The 19,628-nt window shown below is 50.4% G+C and overlaps 1 protein-coding gene across 11 annotated transcripts in view; it reads right to left on the minus strand.

Annotated features, from left to right (window-relative positions):
* Positions 1-19,628, minus strand: part of r3hdm2 (R3H domain containing 2) — a 54,846-nt gene that overhangs the window by 32,842 nt on the left and 2,376 nt on the right. The window contains exon 1 of one of the 11 annotated variants that reach the window (XM_088633620.1): positions 7,862-8,031. The exons of the other annotated variants lie outside the window; for them this stretch is intronic. The gene's annotated coding sequence lies outside the window, so the exon portion shown is untranslated. Of the gene's footprint in view, positions 1-7,861; positions 8,032-19,628 lie in introns of those variants that run through there. 11 annotated transcript variants of the gene reach the window in all.

Below are 19,628 nucleotides of genomic sequence, written 5' to 3' on the forward strand. Positions count from 1 at the left end.
CCAAGATTCATCATGTCACAGCAGAGGTGTACAGTCAACCTGTTGCTGTCTGACATTCTACATTGATTACTGCTGCTCTGCGATTCACTACTGACAAGTGCACCTTGAATAAGGCTACAGAGCGTCCAAGTTCAAGCTCCTGACTGCCGTGGCCTTTCAAAGTAAAATCCATGCAGCAAAGACATACCAAAGTGCCATGTGGTAAGTGTGTCACCCTCACACTCTTCCAGCTGTAAGTCATTCTGCAGTTTCTGTAGCCTTACATGTTCCATGCTTCAGGTGTGAAGAGGGCAAAAAAAAAAAAATCTCAATGATGAAATACTCCACGCTGCTTTCCTATAGGACATGCTCTCAGCCAACAGGAGCGCAAGCTCCATGGCAACAGGCTCTGTCACCAAGAGAAAAACAGGAGATCTTCACAACCCATCCCTCCCCCCTCCTCCCCTCTTCAATGCATTTCGAACAAGACGGTTACTGTAGTGCCTACCAGCGCACCAAAACCAGGCTGAGCAGAGGGGCTGGATTTGCACTGAAAACAAAGCTATTGTGACCGGATGAAGCTTTCAGTGACCTCCACATAACCCCCGCATCTTCTCGAGCTCAAATTAGGCCCCTCCCTCTACTTTGTACAAAAACAGATGAAGGTAATGTTAGAAGCGACACATGGTTCATTTGGGCATCTCGGGCACAAGATAATTACAGAAGAGGAAGGGTTAAACGTAAAAAAACTGCTGTTATATCCCAGAACGTACCTCTCACTCACACACATCCACCTAACACTCCAAGTGCCTCGTTATCCATTTCCGACCTGGACTGAGTCTGTAACGAGGAGCCGAATATTTGCAGTGCAAAAACACTTAAATTGGCTTATCCAATCAACGGGATCTGAGCTGCACAGGTAAGAGTAGAGGAAGATTCTAGGATTCACAGCAATCAACAGGGGACGCCGCAGTGAGAGCTGGGGGTTAAGGAATGTGGACCCAAGATCATGGAAAAGTTTGTTTTAAACATGCTGCACACCGTCTCGGCTAACATTCATTTCCAGTCACAACCAACTGCTTGCAAACTGTACTAACGATTTAAAGAAGGGCCGTTTCTTTTATACGTAACCCAGAGATGACATTTTAAATTCCCAAATTGGATGAATAACTCTTTTAGTGCACAAGTATATAGGCCAACAGAGAAGCAGACTACTTTTTAAAAGTGGAAGCCATCTCATCTGGAGTCAGGCGAACTCACACATAGACACCTATCCAAACACAGGCCTGTAGGACCCGAAAGAAGTTGTAAATTTCCACGTAGTTTGCTTAACGTGCACAGCCCAACCTGGTCTATGACAGGCGTGTTCTGATTCGCAACGCGTCACAGAAGTCCCCATCCAAGAACAAACCAGGTCAACTAGCGCACTGCTCTCCCAGCACGGAGCCTGGAGAAGCAGGGAGAGGGGTCTGAAGAGACACTTCCCGAGCATCACCAGGCAAGAATTAATGAGGGATATCCACCACAGGGCTTTCCTGGCACACAGTGACAAGGACGGATCAATCCGGGCAGGCAGACAGCCCCTCCCAGACGAGCAGTGGGCCCATGTGGGGCTCTCCCACAAGCCTGCAGAGGACCGACACAGATGCGCTTAAAACTGACCAATCAGAGTGTTAGCGGGTGTGACTCATACTGTGCTGAGAAGGGGCACAATTAAATCCGAGTCCCGGAAACAAACCCGCTTACTCAGAGCTGCAGGTCAGGTGCTCCCACACTAGACTTGATTTTTCTTAGCACTGTTTACTGGGACAGCCTTGGCAGGTTCAATCTTCAATTTATTTTGGTGCTTGCATTCTGAAGGTGCGAATCCAGAAGGAAACGGTGTGAACAACAGTCAAAACAAGAAATGACAGGGCTGCCTAAGGCAGTGAGCTGGTAAAGGTGCTCACTCAAGCGTGGGCGGAGCTGTAGGATCGCGGGTTCGAGCCAAGATCGTGTTGCTTGCCGACTGTGAATGAGGCTTTGCAGGGTGGGATCAAGCGCCCACAGTGCCCCATGGACTCTTGCAAACACGGTGTGCCGTCCTCGAGAGGTCAGCCTTAGATGAGGAGCAGGCTTTGCACAAGAGTCAGGAGTTTTTTCTTTTGCTCGGGGGTGCGTGCATGCCTCCGATGCATCGACGGCGTGAAACTCCACTAAGACCATCAGTGTTGTAAGGAAACGGCAAAAGAAAAAACCCAGACAGGAGAGCTGTCTAAATGATTGTCAGCTACTCTACCACAAGTGGCCCCACCGGCATGCTGCAGCTCAACAGCAAACAGATCTGATGAGAAGCAGCCAGTGGGAACCATCGACCAGGCAGAGCCAGGCGCAATTACTGCCAGGAAGCAGCATACCAGGCCCCTACAGCTAGGTGATGGTACCACATCATAAGAGAGTAAGATGCCCTGTGGCCAGGATGTCAGATGACAGCTGCACTTGTCGGCCTCTCTTGGGTCCGATGCAGCTCAGTACACATTGCATCGTGGGCGCGTTATCAAACTCAATGATTTGTCAAGGCTGTACCAGAACTCCAACTCCACTCCGAGGAGCCACTCTGTCCTTTATGGGCACGAAAACCATTACTGTTCCTTCAGTCCCTGCTCTTGTATACTGGTCACATGCTGTTGCATTTCCCCTAACCCTTAGGAATACCTATATCTCTGCCCGAGACCCGGATGAACGACGGGGAAAGGAGCAGGGAGACCTGCGTGCTGTTGCTATGAAAAGGGCTACTAACGTGCTGTCCCCAAACCACACTGACAGCACACAGAAGCACCGCACAGCAAAGACAAGGTCAGCGCAATCTCTGCGGAGAGGCTCGCTCTCTCTGCTAGGTGACAACAGACATCTGGAGTAATTGCTATTCCTGTTAATTAAACACTAAATCAAGCTCCTTCTTCTCTCCATCTTTCCGTGCATCACGAGGGCTCGACTTGGGCGACGCCGCCAGGCTCTGCACCATCTGGTCTCCAGGCTGTACTTCACCACAACAAATATAGATTTTTGCTGCCCCTCTCCCCCTAATTCCGGGTTCTTGCTTTATTTTATTCAGACCAAATAGCATCAGAACTTTATAAATAGTAGTTGTCGCTGCCTCAAGACTAAGGGCTGACATGCTTGATTGCACAGGCTCGCCCCCCGGAGAAAAACCACTAACGAAGGGCCAGCGGTCCTCCACGGTGGGCACCGATGTTACATTAAGCAACAGTTCATGTCCGCAACAGCCCACAGGAGGCATGAAAACTGTTCACTGTCTTTAATGCTACACTGGCAAGGAAAAGGCAGGGCATCCAGCGAACCATGGACTGTTTCACAAGGCACCCGAGACGCCGAGACCTTGATCTGTTCGATTTCCCATCCGTCTCTTGGCAAATGTGCCCGGGAGTCTAGGCTGAGGGCAGGTATGGCCTTACAGGGCTGTAACCTGAACCTGCAGGTCAAGGCAGAGGAGAACGAAGGCTAGCCGAGAGCTAGTGGCTGTCAGGGAGGCAGGGACAGAGAGGGACAGGCGCGCAGAGTGCACAACCCCAAAAACACCACAAAGCCAAAACAACAGCCGATCGATTCCAGCACAAGCTGGCAGTCGAAGACCCAGAGGAACTCGAAAGCCAAGTTTGCTGCTCCAAGCACTGCGTCACGGAGGGATCGCCCGCATTGCTTGATCCAGACATGTGGTTACAAGATACGCACAGTTGACACACTGCTGAGAACACACAGGGGGCTTGAATGTAAAGGATGCTTCCCCAACAGCACCCAACGCGCGGCGCGAGATCAAAGCCAGTGTTAAATGTCACAACAGTGCAGGAATCGTGCGGCGCACCGACAGCGAGACCAACACCTGTCGCCTCCCGAGCTTGCCATCACCAGCTAAGAATGCGTTTAAAAATAAAACCAGATCAAACCACTTTACTGGAACTCTTGCTGGTGCTAAGGACGGCCGGCTTGTTACTTCGGTAATTACACAAGTAAACCTGTTAGTAAAGCCGCAATCCCCCTCCCTCACTAGGACGAAATAAAGCAATAAAATCTAACATCTTCACCGAGCACCTTGAGCGGTTTTGCCTCTCCACACCATGAATGAATAACAGTGCTGAACTATTTCTGAATCCCACGCCTGCCTGAACTGGCAGGAATACATGACTCCAGCTAGTCCCAAAGATTTCGATCCACTCCGTGTTTTTTCAGGTGCAGGCCCTTGTTCAGAAGGCGCTGCAGTCAAGCTTGTAGCTTTGTAAAACTGCTAAGACTAATGTTAAACAGAACGGATTGCGGCTCAGGAGTACAGCGTGTACACTGCAGCCTGGTAAAACCTGAAATGGATCCAGCAGCTATGCAATGGGAGTATAATCTGTACCTGGATTCTTCCCTTTGCCAAGAACTCTGCAAATCCTTCTTTCCCAGTTCTCATATATTCATGCAGTAAAACAGCCATCATGTAACTTGTCCCCTGGTTCAGCCCAGATGCATTGCTAAGATCAGAACTGAATTATAGAATTAACTGGACCCCCCCCCAAGGCCAGCCCCTGAGAAACTCAAGGATCACAAGTGCAGCCCAGAAAGCAGGGGACAGGGGGGCAGAGCGGCGAGGTGTCCAGTGTATGTGCGGAGTGAGAGAGCAGCACATCGCCCGAGTTAAACAATCAGGCTACGCCAACAGTCTCCCCATCGATTTTTCTTCGCCTACATTCCTTCTCCCCCCCCATCCGCACACAGCCGGCTGATTGGAATTCAAAGGGAGACCAGCAGCCCTTGGCCACCTGGGTGATGCTCTCCAGGAAGAAACAATTAATATCTTATCTGTGTGCATGGTGGAGGAAGGGTCTGAAGGAGGTCGCAGGTCTTATGTTCCATCAGCAGATCCTGCGATTACACAGCTGCTAACACATGAAGTCGCCCAGGTGGAAGCGAAGTGATGGAGTTCTAGAGGTATGAGGACATGCGTGGACAGTGTGATTGGCCCCGAGAAACATGACTCTGGACTATTCATACATCGAGATTACTCCAGGAGTCACGCCGTCAAGGAAGAGTCGTTCCGATGTCCAATCCCATGCAGGCAAGCCAGACGAGTTTCCCCCCCCCCTATGCTTCAAAAAGATATGAAGATAAACTTAAAAACCTCAAAGTGGCTGAGGCACTTGGCATTGAGGGCTAATTTTAAAATCGCCTGCTTCTGGGCTGTACTGTTGCACCAGAGGCCAGCCGCTTGAGAATACCTGGAACAGGTGAAGCTGCTCTGCAGAAGGAACCTGATAATCTCCCTTCCACGTTTAACACACTTTTGTATAAACAATCCCCAGCACTTCAAGCTGTCCTGGACAGCTCTTTTAACGCTTTGAGAAAAGAGGGATCTGGTTCAGTTCCACGAGAGTTCCCTTCGCAGGACTGGAGAGCAGAGACGACGACAGCTGTGATTGTCTGAACAGCCCACAGCGATAATACAAAGTCCCTGCTTCAGCACCACAGAGCCACTCCAACCAGGACCCCTGCATCACCCACCCCACCAGAAAGGCTGCAGGGGCTGGGCTTGAAGCCTGTATTGTGACGCAAACTGCAGAACCATCCATTGCCCTAATTTACAATGTGTGCATGCACACTGGGGGGGTTGGTGGTGCGCTTCCACTTAAATGCACAATAGCTAAAGGGAAACAGACAGCAGAACCCCGACATTTCCTGCTTGCACCAGCACCCATATAGTGTCATGCAGGGCAGGGAAAACTAGAATAAAAAAAAATGGATTTATAGGCTTCCAGTAACTGGTTACTGCTCAAAATTAGGGAGAGCAAACACTACACAGGACCAGCTTAACACACAGCTGAGTAACTGACAGCTGAGCTGGATCAATTGAACATAACCCCCCCCCGGTTGCCAAGAGGGGGCACTCCTCCACTAATGGGATGAGCAAGGTGACTACAGCAGGGAAAAACACCCCTGCACTGCAAGAGGTCTCCCTGACTGAAGCCCACTGCATGTTACAGACAGTAGGGAAACAGATGGGAACCTTACACGCAAAACTACAATTCCCACTTAAGAAAAAAAGTCAGAAACTCTTCGTCGGGAAGGGACAGCAGCCACCAAGCCTGGGATCCCCGGAGGTTTCCTCGGCCCTGCCCACTCGGAAACTGTTACACTAGCCGATACACAGCGCCGTACAGAATTGTTCAGCAAAATGTTGTAAAGAGCGCTACAGAAAAAGACTGATTGATGGAGCTCCCATGACAATCAAGCCAATCTGCAATTGAAAGGTTCTGGGATGCAATCTGAGAGGTGGGTGCCTGCTGTAAATTTTCAGAAACCTTACAACAATTCCACCTGTTGGAGGGGGGGTTCAACTGATGCTACAGAGGTTGCCTGGTAAAGAGGAGATCCCCCAGAGAACAGCTTTACTGTCAGCGGAGGGGAGCTGAGTACCGTCAGCAGCAGAAAGGGCAAACGTTTCTATACGCGCTAGTGCTGAGACGCGGCCGACGAATCCGCCCCCCGTCGCCGCTGCTGTGGAAACACACGACCCCCTGCACTCAGCCTGAACGCGCCGGTACCGCTCCAGCCCAGACCCACAGCCCCCGGACAAGAGGGGAACGAAACAGGCCTCAGGAAATAGATCATGGACACCAGGGAAGAAGCAGCAGCAGCAGCAGCAGCAGCAGCAGCAGCAGCAGCAGCAGCAGCAGCAGCAGCAACAACAACAACAACAACAACAACAACAAAAAGCACTGCACGGCCACTAGAGCAGAGGAGCTATTTTTAGAAGCAGCCTCTTTCTTCCGTGCGCGAGGATGGATGTGGGACGGCTCCAGCACGTTCTGCTCCCAAAAGAGCCGCCGAGCACAGCGGGGGGGGGCCGCACGCATTTCTGAATGGGCTTGAATCCTTCCTTCGGGAGGGATCTGTGCACATGGGGAGCTGGGGGGGGGGCGGGGGGGATTTCAAATTTTAAAAAGCAAAATTTTCCAGGGAAAGGCCACTTGGGTAAAAATAAAAATGGGGAGGAAAAAAAAATGCACCCATCCAAAAATGTGGGCTCCCGGTGCAGCCGGACGGAAACAGCTCTCCCTCTTCCCGCGCGCGCGCGCTCCCGCTTGGCTCATCGAAAACGCACTTAGAGGGGATTCCTGATTACGTCATTGCTATCCCCGCAGGAAAGGGGAAAAAAAACACATGACCAGCAGCACTTCATCCATCTTCTCTAACATCGAGCAGGACCCCCCCCCTCCTCTGTACAGAAGACACCCCCCCCCTTCACTGCCCAAGTCACGACACACTATTGATCACCACACAGGCACCCCCCACACACCTCCTGCCCCCTCCTCCAGCTGGCAAGCCCGTGCACAGAGAATGAAGAGAGGACAGGGGAACACACGCCTTCTGCAAAGCAGTGTATTTAAGCTGATTTTTTTTTTAAACAGCACAGCAGTTGCAAACGATTTAAGCCCAAAAGAGTCTACCTAAGCAAAACCAACGCCCCCCAGCCCTTCCTGCCCTCTCCCCGGGCTTCCCCCCTCTGAAAGCAGGCACTTCCAGAGGGATAATTGCAATCACACTCAATTAGCTCCTTCTGCAACTCTCGGCGCGGTCCCAATCCGCACGCCGGTGCTGCTCAAGGCAGCCCGCACGCTTTTCAGATCAGGGGCAAAAGCACAGACCATCAGAGGACGAGGCTACAGCAGCCTTCCACCAGGCAAACTCTTCCCTCAGCCCCCCCAGAATAAAAGCAGAATCAAACCGGTGATCCCTGAGCAAGGCTCTGCCACCACGGACACAAGCGGCACGCACAGCCCGCCAGGGAGGAACCTGCTGGACTCTCCTCTTTGAAACCACATTCGAAACGGGACCGATGCCTTACTTGCGTCTGTATTTTCAGCCGCACAGGGGGTTTCCGACAAGTTCAGCTCCCGTCGCTCTTCAGATCAATCGGCGCCACAAGGCTCCCGACGAAGAAGCTGACGACACTTTGATCTCAAGGAAAGCCGGAACGGATTCCATCTCCCCGCTGCACGGCTGCCAGTGTGAGTCTGGGTAACTGCACACGCTCGCTCTCTGCCTGCCTCAACCCCAGCCCCCCCCCACATCTCCTCCTCCTCTCTCTCTCCTGCGTTGTGGATCTGGATTTTGTGAACGAGGACGGCTCGTTCTCTGGCCCCCTCTTTTCCTTTTTTCTGAATGGAGTACGAGTGTCAGAGATCCCCCGCGCGCGCACTCTCCCCACCACCCCCCCCCCTCTCCCTGCTCTCTTGTGCGCGCACTCTCTTTCACGCTCTCCCTCCCCGGACAGGGTGGCAGTACAAGCGCCAGGGTGACGGGCCGCGAGGTCCGGCTGGCTCTAACCCTGGTCCCCAGGCAGGAGATGTGCCAAGGGACGCACGCACACAAGCAGGCTGTCAGATCATCAAATTCTTCATTAATGCTTTTAGAAACCGCAGCCCGCCTCCACTCGGGCAATGACTGCATCAGGACTCAGCTCTCTCGGTGTAATTGGTGAATCAGGAGAATCCTTCCCAACGTCCCTGGTTTCGTCACACAATATTGAGTGCAATGCCTGCACTTTTTTTTTTTTTTAAGTGTGCTGGGTTGCTGTAGATGGCTCTATTAGCAGAGCTGGTACACAACCAGGAGCTAAACCATTTTTCTCCCCTGTTCACGCTGTCACAGTTACTCCGCAGTTTCAACACCGAAGCCAAGCCCGAGCACCAGGTATCTGACCACTGGAGAGCAATATGGGATTCACAATCTGCGCAGCAAAACGAGTAACGGATCAGGACACTACATTCTTCTGAAAAATACATTTTATTCAAAGGCTTAGAAGCAGAGCTTGGGGTCACTCCTGCACGTTTTGCAAAGCCTTCTAAACAGAGCCCACAGTAACAGACTCTGCCAGATGTTTTGATCACTACCTGGGCAGTCACCATCTGATACCCCGCTCTGTCGACCTGGGGTAGGAACGGCCCCATTGTTATTCCATGTTTGCTGAGAAACACACTTGTTGAAGATTTTTCTCTTGCATTTAACAGAGGTCTCCCCTCTCATCAGCATCAATATCGCCCTTCCATTTTGTGCGTTTTTACGAGTTTAAATATCCAATGACCACTCTTGATCACAGTCCAACCATAAGTCACAAGCTTTGCCAAGGTACCTCCATGGCAGTACAGTACTGCAGGTGGAGACTGCCGTGCTGTGACACTCAGTGCAATGGTTTTGGTGGGTAACTGGACATCCGTTTTGAATGTTCTTTTCACCTTTTCATTCCCTCACTTATTAATTTGCACCAATGAGCTCCCATATTTCGTTTCTGATTCCGCTTAGCCAACGACTGCGGAGCGCAGAATGCCTGCAGGGCCACCCGAAGAACAAGTGAACTACAGGTTAGGAGCCCCACCTGTCATGTTGTCAAGAAAGAGGACCTAATCCAGAGCATCGACAAACGGCAGCCCATTGCCAGAATCTCGAGGATTGGGCATGGCAAGTGCTTGGATTTATCAGATCAAACATACAAAGCGCTCACCAGAACATGCATGCAAAAGCACTGAGTTCTGGACCCCAGTGACAGACAATAGATTTACCAGAATTTCTATCCCAAGCACAGCTCCCAGACTCCATCTCACCTCAGACTCCACACGAGAGCAGAAAGTAAAATTGCACCATGTGCACCCATGACCCTCAGGCACCACCACACTCTTCATACAATCTGAGCCCACGGCTTCCTCTGCCAAATATTCTTCCGTAATCAACGTTCGAACAGCTCTTACACATTGGAAAACAAGACGATTACCATTTTCCCCACTTGGAATCTCAAACCGCCCACCTTGTGATTCCGGTCCCGGCTGGACTTTATGGTATTCTATAAAAGTGGTACTGTACACAACACCTTACAAGCATTTAACTGGAGCCGCAGAATATTCTTCAAACATCAATTAAGCAAGGTATGCTCCCTAGACACACATGGCGAGAGGGTAAGTAACAGAAGTCATGGTTAGCCCTGGTGATGTCAGCCACCGCACGTTAATGACCAACTCCTTTACAGATTGTCCCACCATCTGAGAATGGAGTCATGCCTAATTAAAGTCACTCCATATGAAGCTGTGCCGTTACCTGGAGCGACTAGCGATGCCGTAGGAACAAAGTCAAGGGACTGTCTGGAGGATGCACAGATGCCTGTCCCTGACCTAGATAGTCGAACAGATTGATGGTGCAACGGGCAGACAAGACAAGCAGGGAATTATAGAAAGACAAGACAAGAGAAAGGCAAAGACAAGACCTGGACCAAGCTGCCTGCTGGGACAATTACTAATAATAAGCAAAGTGAATAAAACATAGGCTGATGTACAGTTTACTCAATCTCGGACTCCCAGGGCCAGGATCACTGTTGAGGCAACGCAGGCGCATCTGAACCCTCCCTTTCCCACAACGCTCCTCCCATTCCCCCTCTTTAATGAGGCTCGCAAGGTGCCCGCCAGCCTTCGTGAGCAGCTCCTGAAACATCGCGACTAAATTAGACCCGGGTCCCTCTCCGTGTCCCAAACTAACTACAACAGCACCTTGATCCCCACCACTGAGGCCTCTACAGGCCTCGGTGACAAACCCACGATTGTTTTATTTTAAATTACAAGGCTCTGGTTTAATTTATGGGTCTTAATTTGCCTTCTTGGCTCAGACGAAAGGAAATGTAAAGCCCAAGATTTTTTGGGGGGGTCGTATTGAGAAGCACTTATGCAGCAACATCCTCAACCTCAAACGAAGTACACAATCTAGTTCGCCACAACTCCGTTGGCATCATAACAACTAGGGCATTAGTCAATTATAAACTTCACGGGGGGAAAGCCTGAGGAGTCGTTACTCCACTCGAGGAAATGAGAATCGGACAAAAAAAAAATCCTTTACATGTGCACAGCACCAGCAGGCCACCTTATAATACCCACCAGGCCAAGCTCCACCACCACAGCCAGGAGTGACCTTCCGGGAGCCCAGGAAGCACAAGGACAGACTGGAATTCGGCCTGGACACCGCTACTCTTACAAACAGCATCTTCGGACCATTAATGACCAGGAAACTGGTGTAACATCTCATCAGTGCAACCACGGTCCAGAAGACAGGTCCATTCAGCACAGCAAGGTCCACTCAAGAGGGAAACCGACTCAGGATGACCCCTCTTGAGACGCAAGCCGAAACGCTTCTTCCGCCTTTTCACTTAAAAATGCGCATAAGGAACGCCAATCAAAAAATCTGACAGCCAGCACATTCCGTTGGGGTTTCAAAGGAGGGTCACGTTGGATGGTTCGCTTAAAGAAACACTGTTAACCCCACTGATGGCCTACAACTCTTGAAGGGTTACATCGCGGCTCTAACAGCTGATTAGCGTTTAATTGATTCTAGTGCAGCGTTAGCTTCTTGAAAGATCCTTCTTAATGAAGGAACTGGGGAATCAGATGAATAAATAGGACCCTGTGTGGCTTCAGCGCAGAGAAACCCTGTGATGCTTTAAGGCTCTCTGGCTACCAGGGTCAGTGATCTTATTTAAAAAGATAGGTTTTACTCTAGAATAGAACAGGGGAGTGTTACTCTGGTGGCACAACACCCTACGCTGTAGTTCTCTCTCAGAACTCACCCTCCTTCTCAAAGCCTCAACCCAGCAAAAACAGTGTCACAACAAAAGTTTAAGATGCCAGTCCATAACAGCTCTTGAAGCATACCTTTAAATCCTTAACTCAGAGGACAAATAAGATCAAATGAATAAAATTGAGCCACTTTAAATTGACTAACCCTTCCTGCAGCTAAAGACTTCTTTGCACAGAGGTTCCCAGGCTGACTAAGGTGACAAGTCTTGTCAAAGGATGCAAGCAACACAGACGAGTGTGGGGAAAAAATGATGAGTTGTATATATGTGCATTTGTGTGTGTTCTCAGCCCTACTGTGTAATTACATTTCCCATCTCAACATAGTCAGGACAAGCATCAAAAAGCAATGTTTGATCAACTTGATGAAAAAGAATCTCAGGCTGTGATCTGCTGTCTCTAACCAACAAACAGACTATAAAGGAAGGTTCCTGCTACATATAGGCCCCACCCAGCCTGCCATGTCTATCAGATCCTCCCAACTAATGGATGCAATAGATCTACTGAAGGAACACATGAATTAAAGCAAATATCCACAACAGTTTTTAAACCATAGCAATCTAAACTTCACCATGCAACAGACCTGGCAGAGTGCCGTTTGCAGTAGCTTGCATGATGAATTTGAGGTAACATTTTGAGTACAATTGGGCTACACAAACAAATTCACACATTTGCATACACCATTATGTTGTTAGAGTTTGTGGGGCTGTAATACTGAATGCAATATCGGTATCTACTCCTTGTGCTCCGGGCACAATCCTGCACTATCTGTATCGTGCATAAAGGATCCAGAGGATCAACAAACAAAGCAGGAAAGACATCGAACCTCACACTGCTCCAGCGCTCAGGATGAAGACCCCCCACCCCCACAGTGGGAGATAGAGAAGTGGGAAAAGAGGAAGAAAGCTCAGAGAGCAGGACAGGAGTAGAAAGACAAAAAAGCAGGCTGGGGCAACAGAAACTCAGATTAATTTCTACTAATAAAGGACAATGTGTTGTGCACAGCTCACACACACATCCAAGTGTGACGAGCGCAGCGGGATAATTCCGGAGGCTCCCTGCACAGTATCACATGCTGCCACATGACCCCCCCCCTCCCCCCGGCCATGCCAGCCAACACCAGGAAGTGACCTTTCCAGGGGAACCCCCGCGCAGCCCAGCTGGTCACCGAGCTGATCGCCCAGCTGATCGACCCGTTTGATCCAGCACAGGCTTTGTGGTTCTCCATTAAGGGCACTCCAGGAGAACATGAGAGGAACAGCAGGGGAACCAGGCTAATCCAGTCCTGGGGAAATCACTGCACCGGGTTTTCATTCCAGCCCTGACTCTCCACAATCCCTACCAGCTCTGGCTTAACTGGTCCAGGTGAAGATGCTCAGCAGGTTTAAAGAGATCGAGAAGACCTGCAGACACCCCGGCCTTCCAGGACCAGGAGTGGACGGTCCTGTTATGCAAAACACTCAGAAGAGGGACGAGAGGCGGCCTGGGGCCGTTGTGCTGGCCTGGCTGTTAAAAACGAAAGGATCTCATTCCAACTGTTTCTTAGAAAGATCCCAAAGAGAGACATAAAGGAAAAGCTGATGTTTAGGGGGACAAACGCAGGAACAATCAGCTCAATTACCTCCACGACACAGGACTATTGATCACTCAAGTCAGCCGCAGGCAGCCCCTCCCATCTTTCGGGATTCGCGGCGACGCCGATGGCCCGGAGAGGGTTAAATTCGGAACAAGCGCTCTCGACCGCCCCGAGGAATGCGCCCTTGCCGCGGCTCTGCCCAGTGGCGCGGCTGGCACGCGGCCCTGCCCGGGCTCTGCCCAGCACCAGGGCCAGCAGGCTCCGCTCACCTCCAGCGCCGATCAATAATTCAGGCCGAGAAGCTTGCCGCAGACACGCCAGCGCGCCGCTCCGCCAGCGCGCCGTTTATAAATAGAACTGGCAAACCTGGAATCCTTCTGCAAATGGGGGGTGGGGAACACATCCCGCTACTGCAGATGGAGCTAAAGGCAGGAAGAGACTGGAGATTGGCCGCAGAAGCGCACGCTGAGAGCAGCAACGCTCTCCACACTAACTTAGGCGAAGCACAGACCCATCCGCTGTCTCTAATGGGTCTTTGGAGGCTCAGTCGAAATGTTTTCATCCAAGTTTGTTTTTTTTTTAACCTGTCCGGATGGATTTCCAGGGCACTAGCTTTCAAACATTTCTGAGAAGACCGGATCTTTAAAAAGCCATTCAGCCAAGCGCTCTCCCACAACCTGCGTGCCAGAAAGGGGATACCCCCACAAACGCTTTTCTGCAGCACCGACGACACAGCAGATGCGCATGGTCCTCACTTAGACCCGTTTGACAGGCAAGCGTAAAGCACCAGGGTTATTTTAAATAGTACCACATGGAAAAACACAGGGCTCCAATTACATAGTGGTCTCATCCATTCCAGATTTTACAAGCTGCACGCTCTTCTACAAATTAGTACTAATGATCAGAAAAGCTACTGAATTGCTTTGACTTTCCAAATCTCATTCACTCACAATGGTATACAGAACCTGGCAATGGCTTCAACAACCCAGCTCATAAAACCTGAACGGGATCCAACTTTGCAATACAAGTCTTGCCAGTTCTGTTATTAACATCTTTACCTTACTCACAAAAATAAAACACTGAAACCATCTTGCAGATTGCCAACCTAAGTCATCGTCTCTTAATGGTCAGCTGACTAAAACTACCATATCATGTCTGAATTCCTTTAATTTGCTTCAGTTACCTAAACATCTAAAAAATAATCCCTCTTCACAATCCCAGAAGATCACATGTTCGAAGTGGCAAAGCAAGGCTCTGTACTAGAAGAAAGAGTGTTTATGAAATTAAACATTCAACCTTTCCATCGCCTAATTAATGGTGCCATTACACAGCTGTTTTAATTATTCAGCTTCCAAGGAACGCTCATTCCTCACCCTGCACTACCACCTCATGAATCAAAGCCAGCGGAAGACAGGTATTTCATAATGCATGCGCAGTCTCAACTTGGGGGGGGCTGATCTCAAAACTTTCCTTATTGTTCCCCTTCATCAGTCCCTCTCCCTCCACCCCCACCCCACATGGGGAAGAAAGCTCAACAACTTCAAACCATCAAAACAAGATCGCTGAGGAATCCCGTTCACAGTCGCTCGTTTCTACCGATCAGACAGAACTCCTCCCTCAGCTTACTGCGCTTACAATCTCAGGATCTATTCAGAGACGCAAAATCACAACCGAGCACAACGCTGTTCATTTCCCTTGGACACTGGAGTGAATGGGCTTGTTTAGTGTTCATGACCAGCCCTAGAGACTGATGGAAAAGTCAGCTTCAAAGGGCAGAGCATCAGGGGATATAACACGAATCGTATCCTCGGGTTGAAAAGGTCCACTCTGCAGACCCTACCTACACTGATCACACACCAGAGGACTCATTATCTGACCCTAATTCAGATCAACGTTTCAATCCCCCGAGAGATAGCGGGGGCTAATCCACATTGTGCTGATGACTGATCACAGCCAGCACGCCCCCAGTGACACTGAAGAACATCCCACTGATCCTTGGCTATCACGAGCCAGCTGAGTAACACCAGGAGTCTTGGAGGCCTTCCACCACACTGAGGGCAAGCCTGAGCAGCCTGCTCCACCTGGACGATAGTCAAGCAAAACAATGTCCTCGTTTTCACAATCATATGTCACATTAATTTAACCTTTTCAATGTAAAATGTTACTGTGACAATCCTAATCTCTGGTGAAACAAGGCTCTTGTACACTCACTAACACCCATCATCATCTCTTTGGAGACCCGGAGAAATGAACAGACGAAACCTGTGTGTGGTTTTGCAACCACAAGGGAACCCTTCACCTGGGGAATGAAATAAGACTTCTATTGTACAGCAGCTCGATCTTTTTCAGATCTTAAGAGCTGCAGGTTCTAAAGCAAGGTATATTAATGAAGCAAAAAAGCCAGTACATTTCATACGACTTTAACCCAGGGGAGCTCAGCTCCTCAAAGGTCGCTGTCCAGAAGATTACCCCCTCTCCAAAATCTCCAGGACATTAAGAACAAGGAGAGGCTTCAACTTATCTAATAAACAATGAGTCCAACTAGCTCAGGTGAAAAGAAAATCATAAGACCTACTGGCCCTCTAGGACTGGAGACGCATACCCTGGTTTTGTGCTTGAGCCTGGGCCGTGCATAATTCCTCAAAATAAGGCACCGCTTTTAAATTACGTGACAGCAGGCACAACTTGACAGGGCTCAGATTGCTTTGGAATGAGAGCCTTATTTCCACCCCTCCAACCTGCAAAGAAAAAACTACCACATGGAATAAAAGAATATGGAAATACACCTCTCCCCTACCCCTCACGATCGCCGCAATTAAACAACTAGTGGAAGAAGGGCCAGGAAGGTCTATTTAAATCCATAGGCTTTGATTTCATATAAATCATTAAGCCAGGGCTGTAACACACAGAACTCCGCAATATCCATCACTGGTAATGGGGTTGCCAAAAAAAATTACACTAATTCTGTTCACTGACTATGAAACTGAATTATTCACAAGGATGAAAAACCGAGATTACCAAAAGCTGATTTTTAACTATTTGCAAGCAGTAGGGGGAAAAAATGCTGATGGGGCTTTTTGGAGAAAGGGGAGCCATTCATCACAGATGTGGCTTCTGCGAGGCTCGATGAAGCTGAGGTTGGGTGAAGCCATTTGTCAATTATATTTCAATTGTCCTGCCCGGCACACCACACCTAAAAGTTCCAATGATTTATTTGGTAGTCATCCCACAATACAAACAAAACCAAAAAGGTCCATAACTGGGAGAAGAATCCTGCTGGTAGAAATCAAAAAGATTTATTAACAGAAATCCATACATATTTACCCTGTGAGACTTTTCACACTTATTTGGCTTAAAACACTCATCAAGCATTAAGTCATTCCTTTGGGTTTTATCCTCTGTTCGTCTCATAAATTCAGACTCCAATTTGAACTGTTGTGAAATGTATTTTAACAAGTGCGAAATTTTGCTGCAGACTGAATTCAGAGCCCATCACTATTCACCCTTCACCTCCAGCAAATCGCTCACACCTGACAGACCAGGCCGTCTGCCATGCAGAAGCCAACAACCACCTTACTAATAAAGAACAGCTTAAAATACAATAATTTAAAGAACAATTTAAAGTTAAAGACCAAAAAATCCCCCAAAACACCTTACAATCCCTTCGTGAGAAATGACACCCGCCAGTAAGCAGAAGCGGTCAGGAGTGCAAGAGGCTGAGGCTGCAGCTGCTGGGCTGGGGGTCAGTACCTGGCTGAGGGGGGGGCAGGAGGTCAGGAGTATCCAAGGGACAGCTGCAGGAGGGACCCAGCAAGACAAAAGAAGGGAGGGAGGAGAGGGGCCCAGCGCGTTTCTTATAGTGTGTTCGGGAGGTGAGGTTTAGGAGAATAATGAGGTACAGTAACTACTCGAACCCTTACATGAGCTTTGCTAGGCTCTTTAAAACCGAGCGGGAGATTTCACGTTTACCAGAAACCAGCTTCATCGGGGGTGAAGATAAAAGAATTCAACTAAAAGGGGGGCTGAGGTTGGGCGATGGCCCGGGTTGAAAAGCAAGAGTTAGAGATAGACCGTGGGATTATGTTCCATTTTTACAGCTCATCCTCTCCGTACCATACGATACAAGCGCATGATAGCCTCCCAAAGTCACTGCATTCCTACAAGCTCCTTCAGCTCTGATGCAGTACAGGCTTAGCAAGCTCTAATGCGTTAATCAGTTAGGGGCAACGGTGGCGCAGTGGAAGGGGCCCTGGGTCCCCGGTCTGCGGGGAGTTTGCATGTTCTCTGCGTATTAACATGGGTTTTCTCCTTCAGTCCAAAGACATGCAGCTAGGTTAATTGTCTTCTGGGAAAATCAGCTCTCATGCGAGTATGTGCATGTCTGTGGTTGGTCTGTGTGCCCTTTGATGGACTCGTGTCCCGTCCAGAGTGTACCCTGCCTGGCCCCCGTTGCTTGCTGGGATAGGCTCCGGCTCCCCTACAACCTGGTACTGGATAAAGCATTCAGAAATGGATGGACTGAATCTCCAAGCGCAGTATTAACTTCTGCTTGTTGTTCTGGCACACTGAAGCCACGCTGCTTGTGCCAGCTGCCATGGTGAACACCAGAGGGAACTTCCGTAGTTATGGTTCACAACTCTCCCCTCTCTCCCTCCCTGGAAAGCAGAAAAATACAACAAAATACCCTGGCCTTCTCAACCTCTCAGCCCCGCAAATGAAACCAGGCCTCCTTTCTCAAAGCCGTTCCAAGCAGACAGCATTTCAGTCTGGCGCTTCAGTATTTTCTCTGCCCTGAAATCAACCCTTTATACACATACATATGTACAGGAGTTCGGGGGGGGGGGTCAGCTGCATATAAAATAGAGCTCATTCCCCATTAAGAATCGGCAGTGAGGTACAAGAGCCCACCTCCGTCCTGCTCTCATCTGGTGGCGGCCCTGCGCGTTCGCAGTGTGTGAGTCACCCGCTCCCAACAGTGCGACCAGCACACCCTTCACACAGACGCGCACGGGAGCAGGGAGGCGAGCTCTCCATTGAGCCACTCCGCTCTTCACAAGCAGCGTGCCAGCTACCCGGGGGCATTCCTGCAGCATCCGGCCCAGTCCAGGCTGGCTGCCTGCCGCCCCCGGGACTCCAGCGGCCTCTCGGCTCGGCACACGGCGGGACCCCAGGCCCCGTTCCAGAAACACAAGACCGGTTAACGCAGCCCCCCCCCCTTGACACAACGCCCACAGACGAGCAGCTCGGACATGGAGGCGGGCGGGGAGTCCCAGCTGGAGAGGGCACGGCCCCACCCGGCCCCCCCGGGGACAGCGCAAAAGATAAGCCGAGTTACCTCCTCTCCTGCCGGGGGACGACACCCCCCCCCCGAATCTCTGACTGCAAGGCCTCTGCCCAGTTCCCATGTGCCCCCACTCACTCACGCCAAACAGTGCAACCTCCCGCCTTCGCTGCCCGCCGCGGTGATGTCAGGTTCAAACCGAGGACGGCAGGCACCCACGAACCGCGAGGGGCCGACACCCGGCATCAGCACCCCCGAAACGCCCCCGCAGCTGCGGACGTCTGCCCCGGCACAGGGACCCCCCGGCCTCCTGCCTGCCGGGACGCCGCGGCCGCGACACAGTAAGAGCCACACCGCCAGGCTGGCGTGCCGCGGGGAAGGTGCCGAGCGCCCTCAGCAGCTCTCTCTAAGCGGCAGTAAACTGGGACACAGGTGACCTGTAAGCAAGCGGATGTTTCTGCTCAGGGAGGGGGTGGACGAGAGGGTGTCGGCCGATATGGTGGTCAGACGGGGGGAGGAGTGAGACAAAATTATTTATAATAATTATTATTATTATTATAATAATTGCTTGCACTTATATAGCGCTATTCTGGACACTCCACTCAAAGCGCTTTACAGGTAATGGGGACTCCCCTCCACCACCACCAATGTGCAGCCCCACCTGGATGATGCGACGGCAGCCATAGTGCGCCAGAACGCTCCCCACACATCAGCTCTCAGTGGGGAGGAGAGCAGAGTGATGGAGCCACTTCAGAGATGGGGATTATTAGGAGGCCATGATTGATAAGGGCCAATAGGAAATTTGGCCAGGACACCGGGGTTACACCCCTACTCTTTTCGAGAAACACCCTGGGATTTTTAATGACCACAGAGAGTCAGGACCTCAGTTTTACGTCTCATCCGAAGGACGGCGCCTGTTTACAGTATAGTGTCCCCGTCACTATACTGGGGCATTAGGACCCACATGGACCGCAGGTAGGGAGACATTTTAAATTGTGGTAATACCTGAAGGCTGAAGAAACTACACTACCGTGGCAGAGTGAGCAGGTAGGTTTGGGTACCAGCACGGTTCACATTTGCCACCAGCCATATCACCCTGCAACTCACCACTAGCAGCCCACTGAGGCTCAGCAGGTGTGAGCCTGGC

Source organism: Lepisosteus platostomus, chromosome 1 (genome assembly GCF_059453375.1).
Source record: "Lepisosteus platostomus isolate fLepPlt1 chromosome 1, fLepPlt1.hap1, whole genome shotgun sequence".
NCBI lineage: Eukaryota > Metazoa > Chordata > Actinopteri > Semionotiformes > Lepisosteidae > Lepisosteus > Lepisosteus platostomus.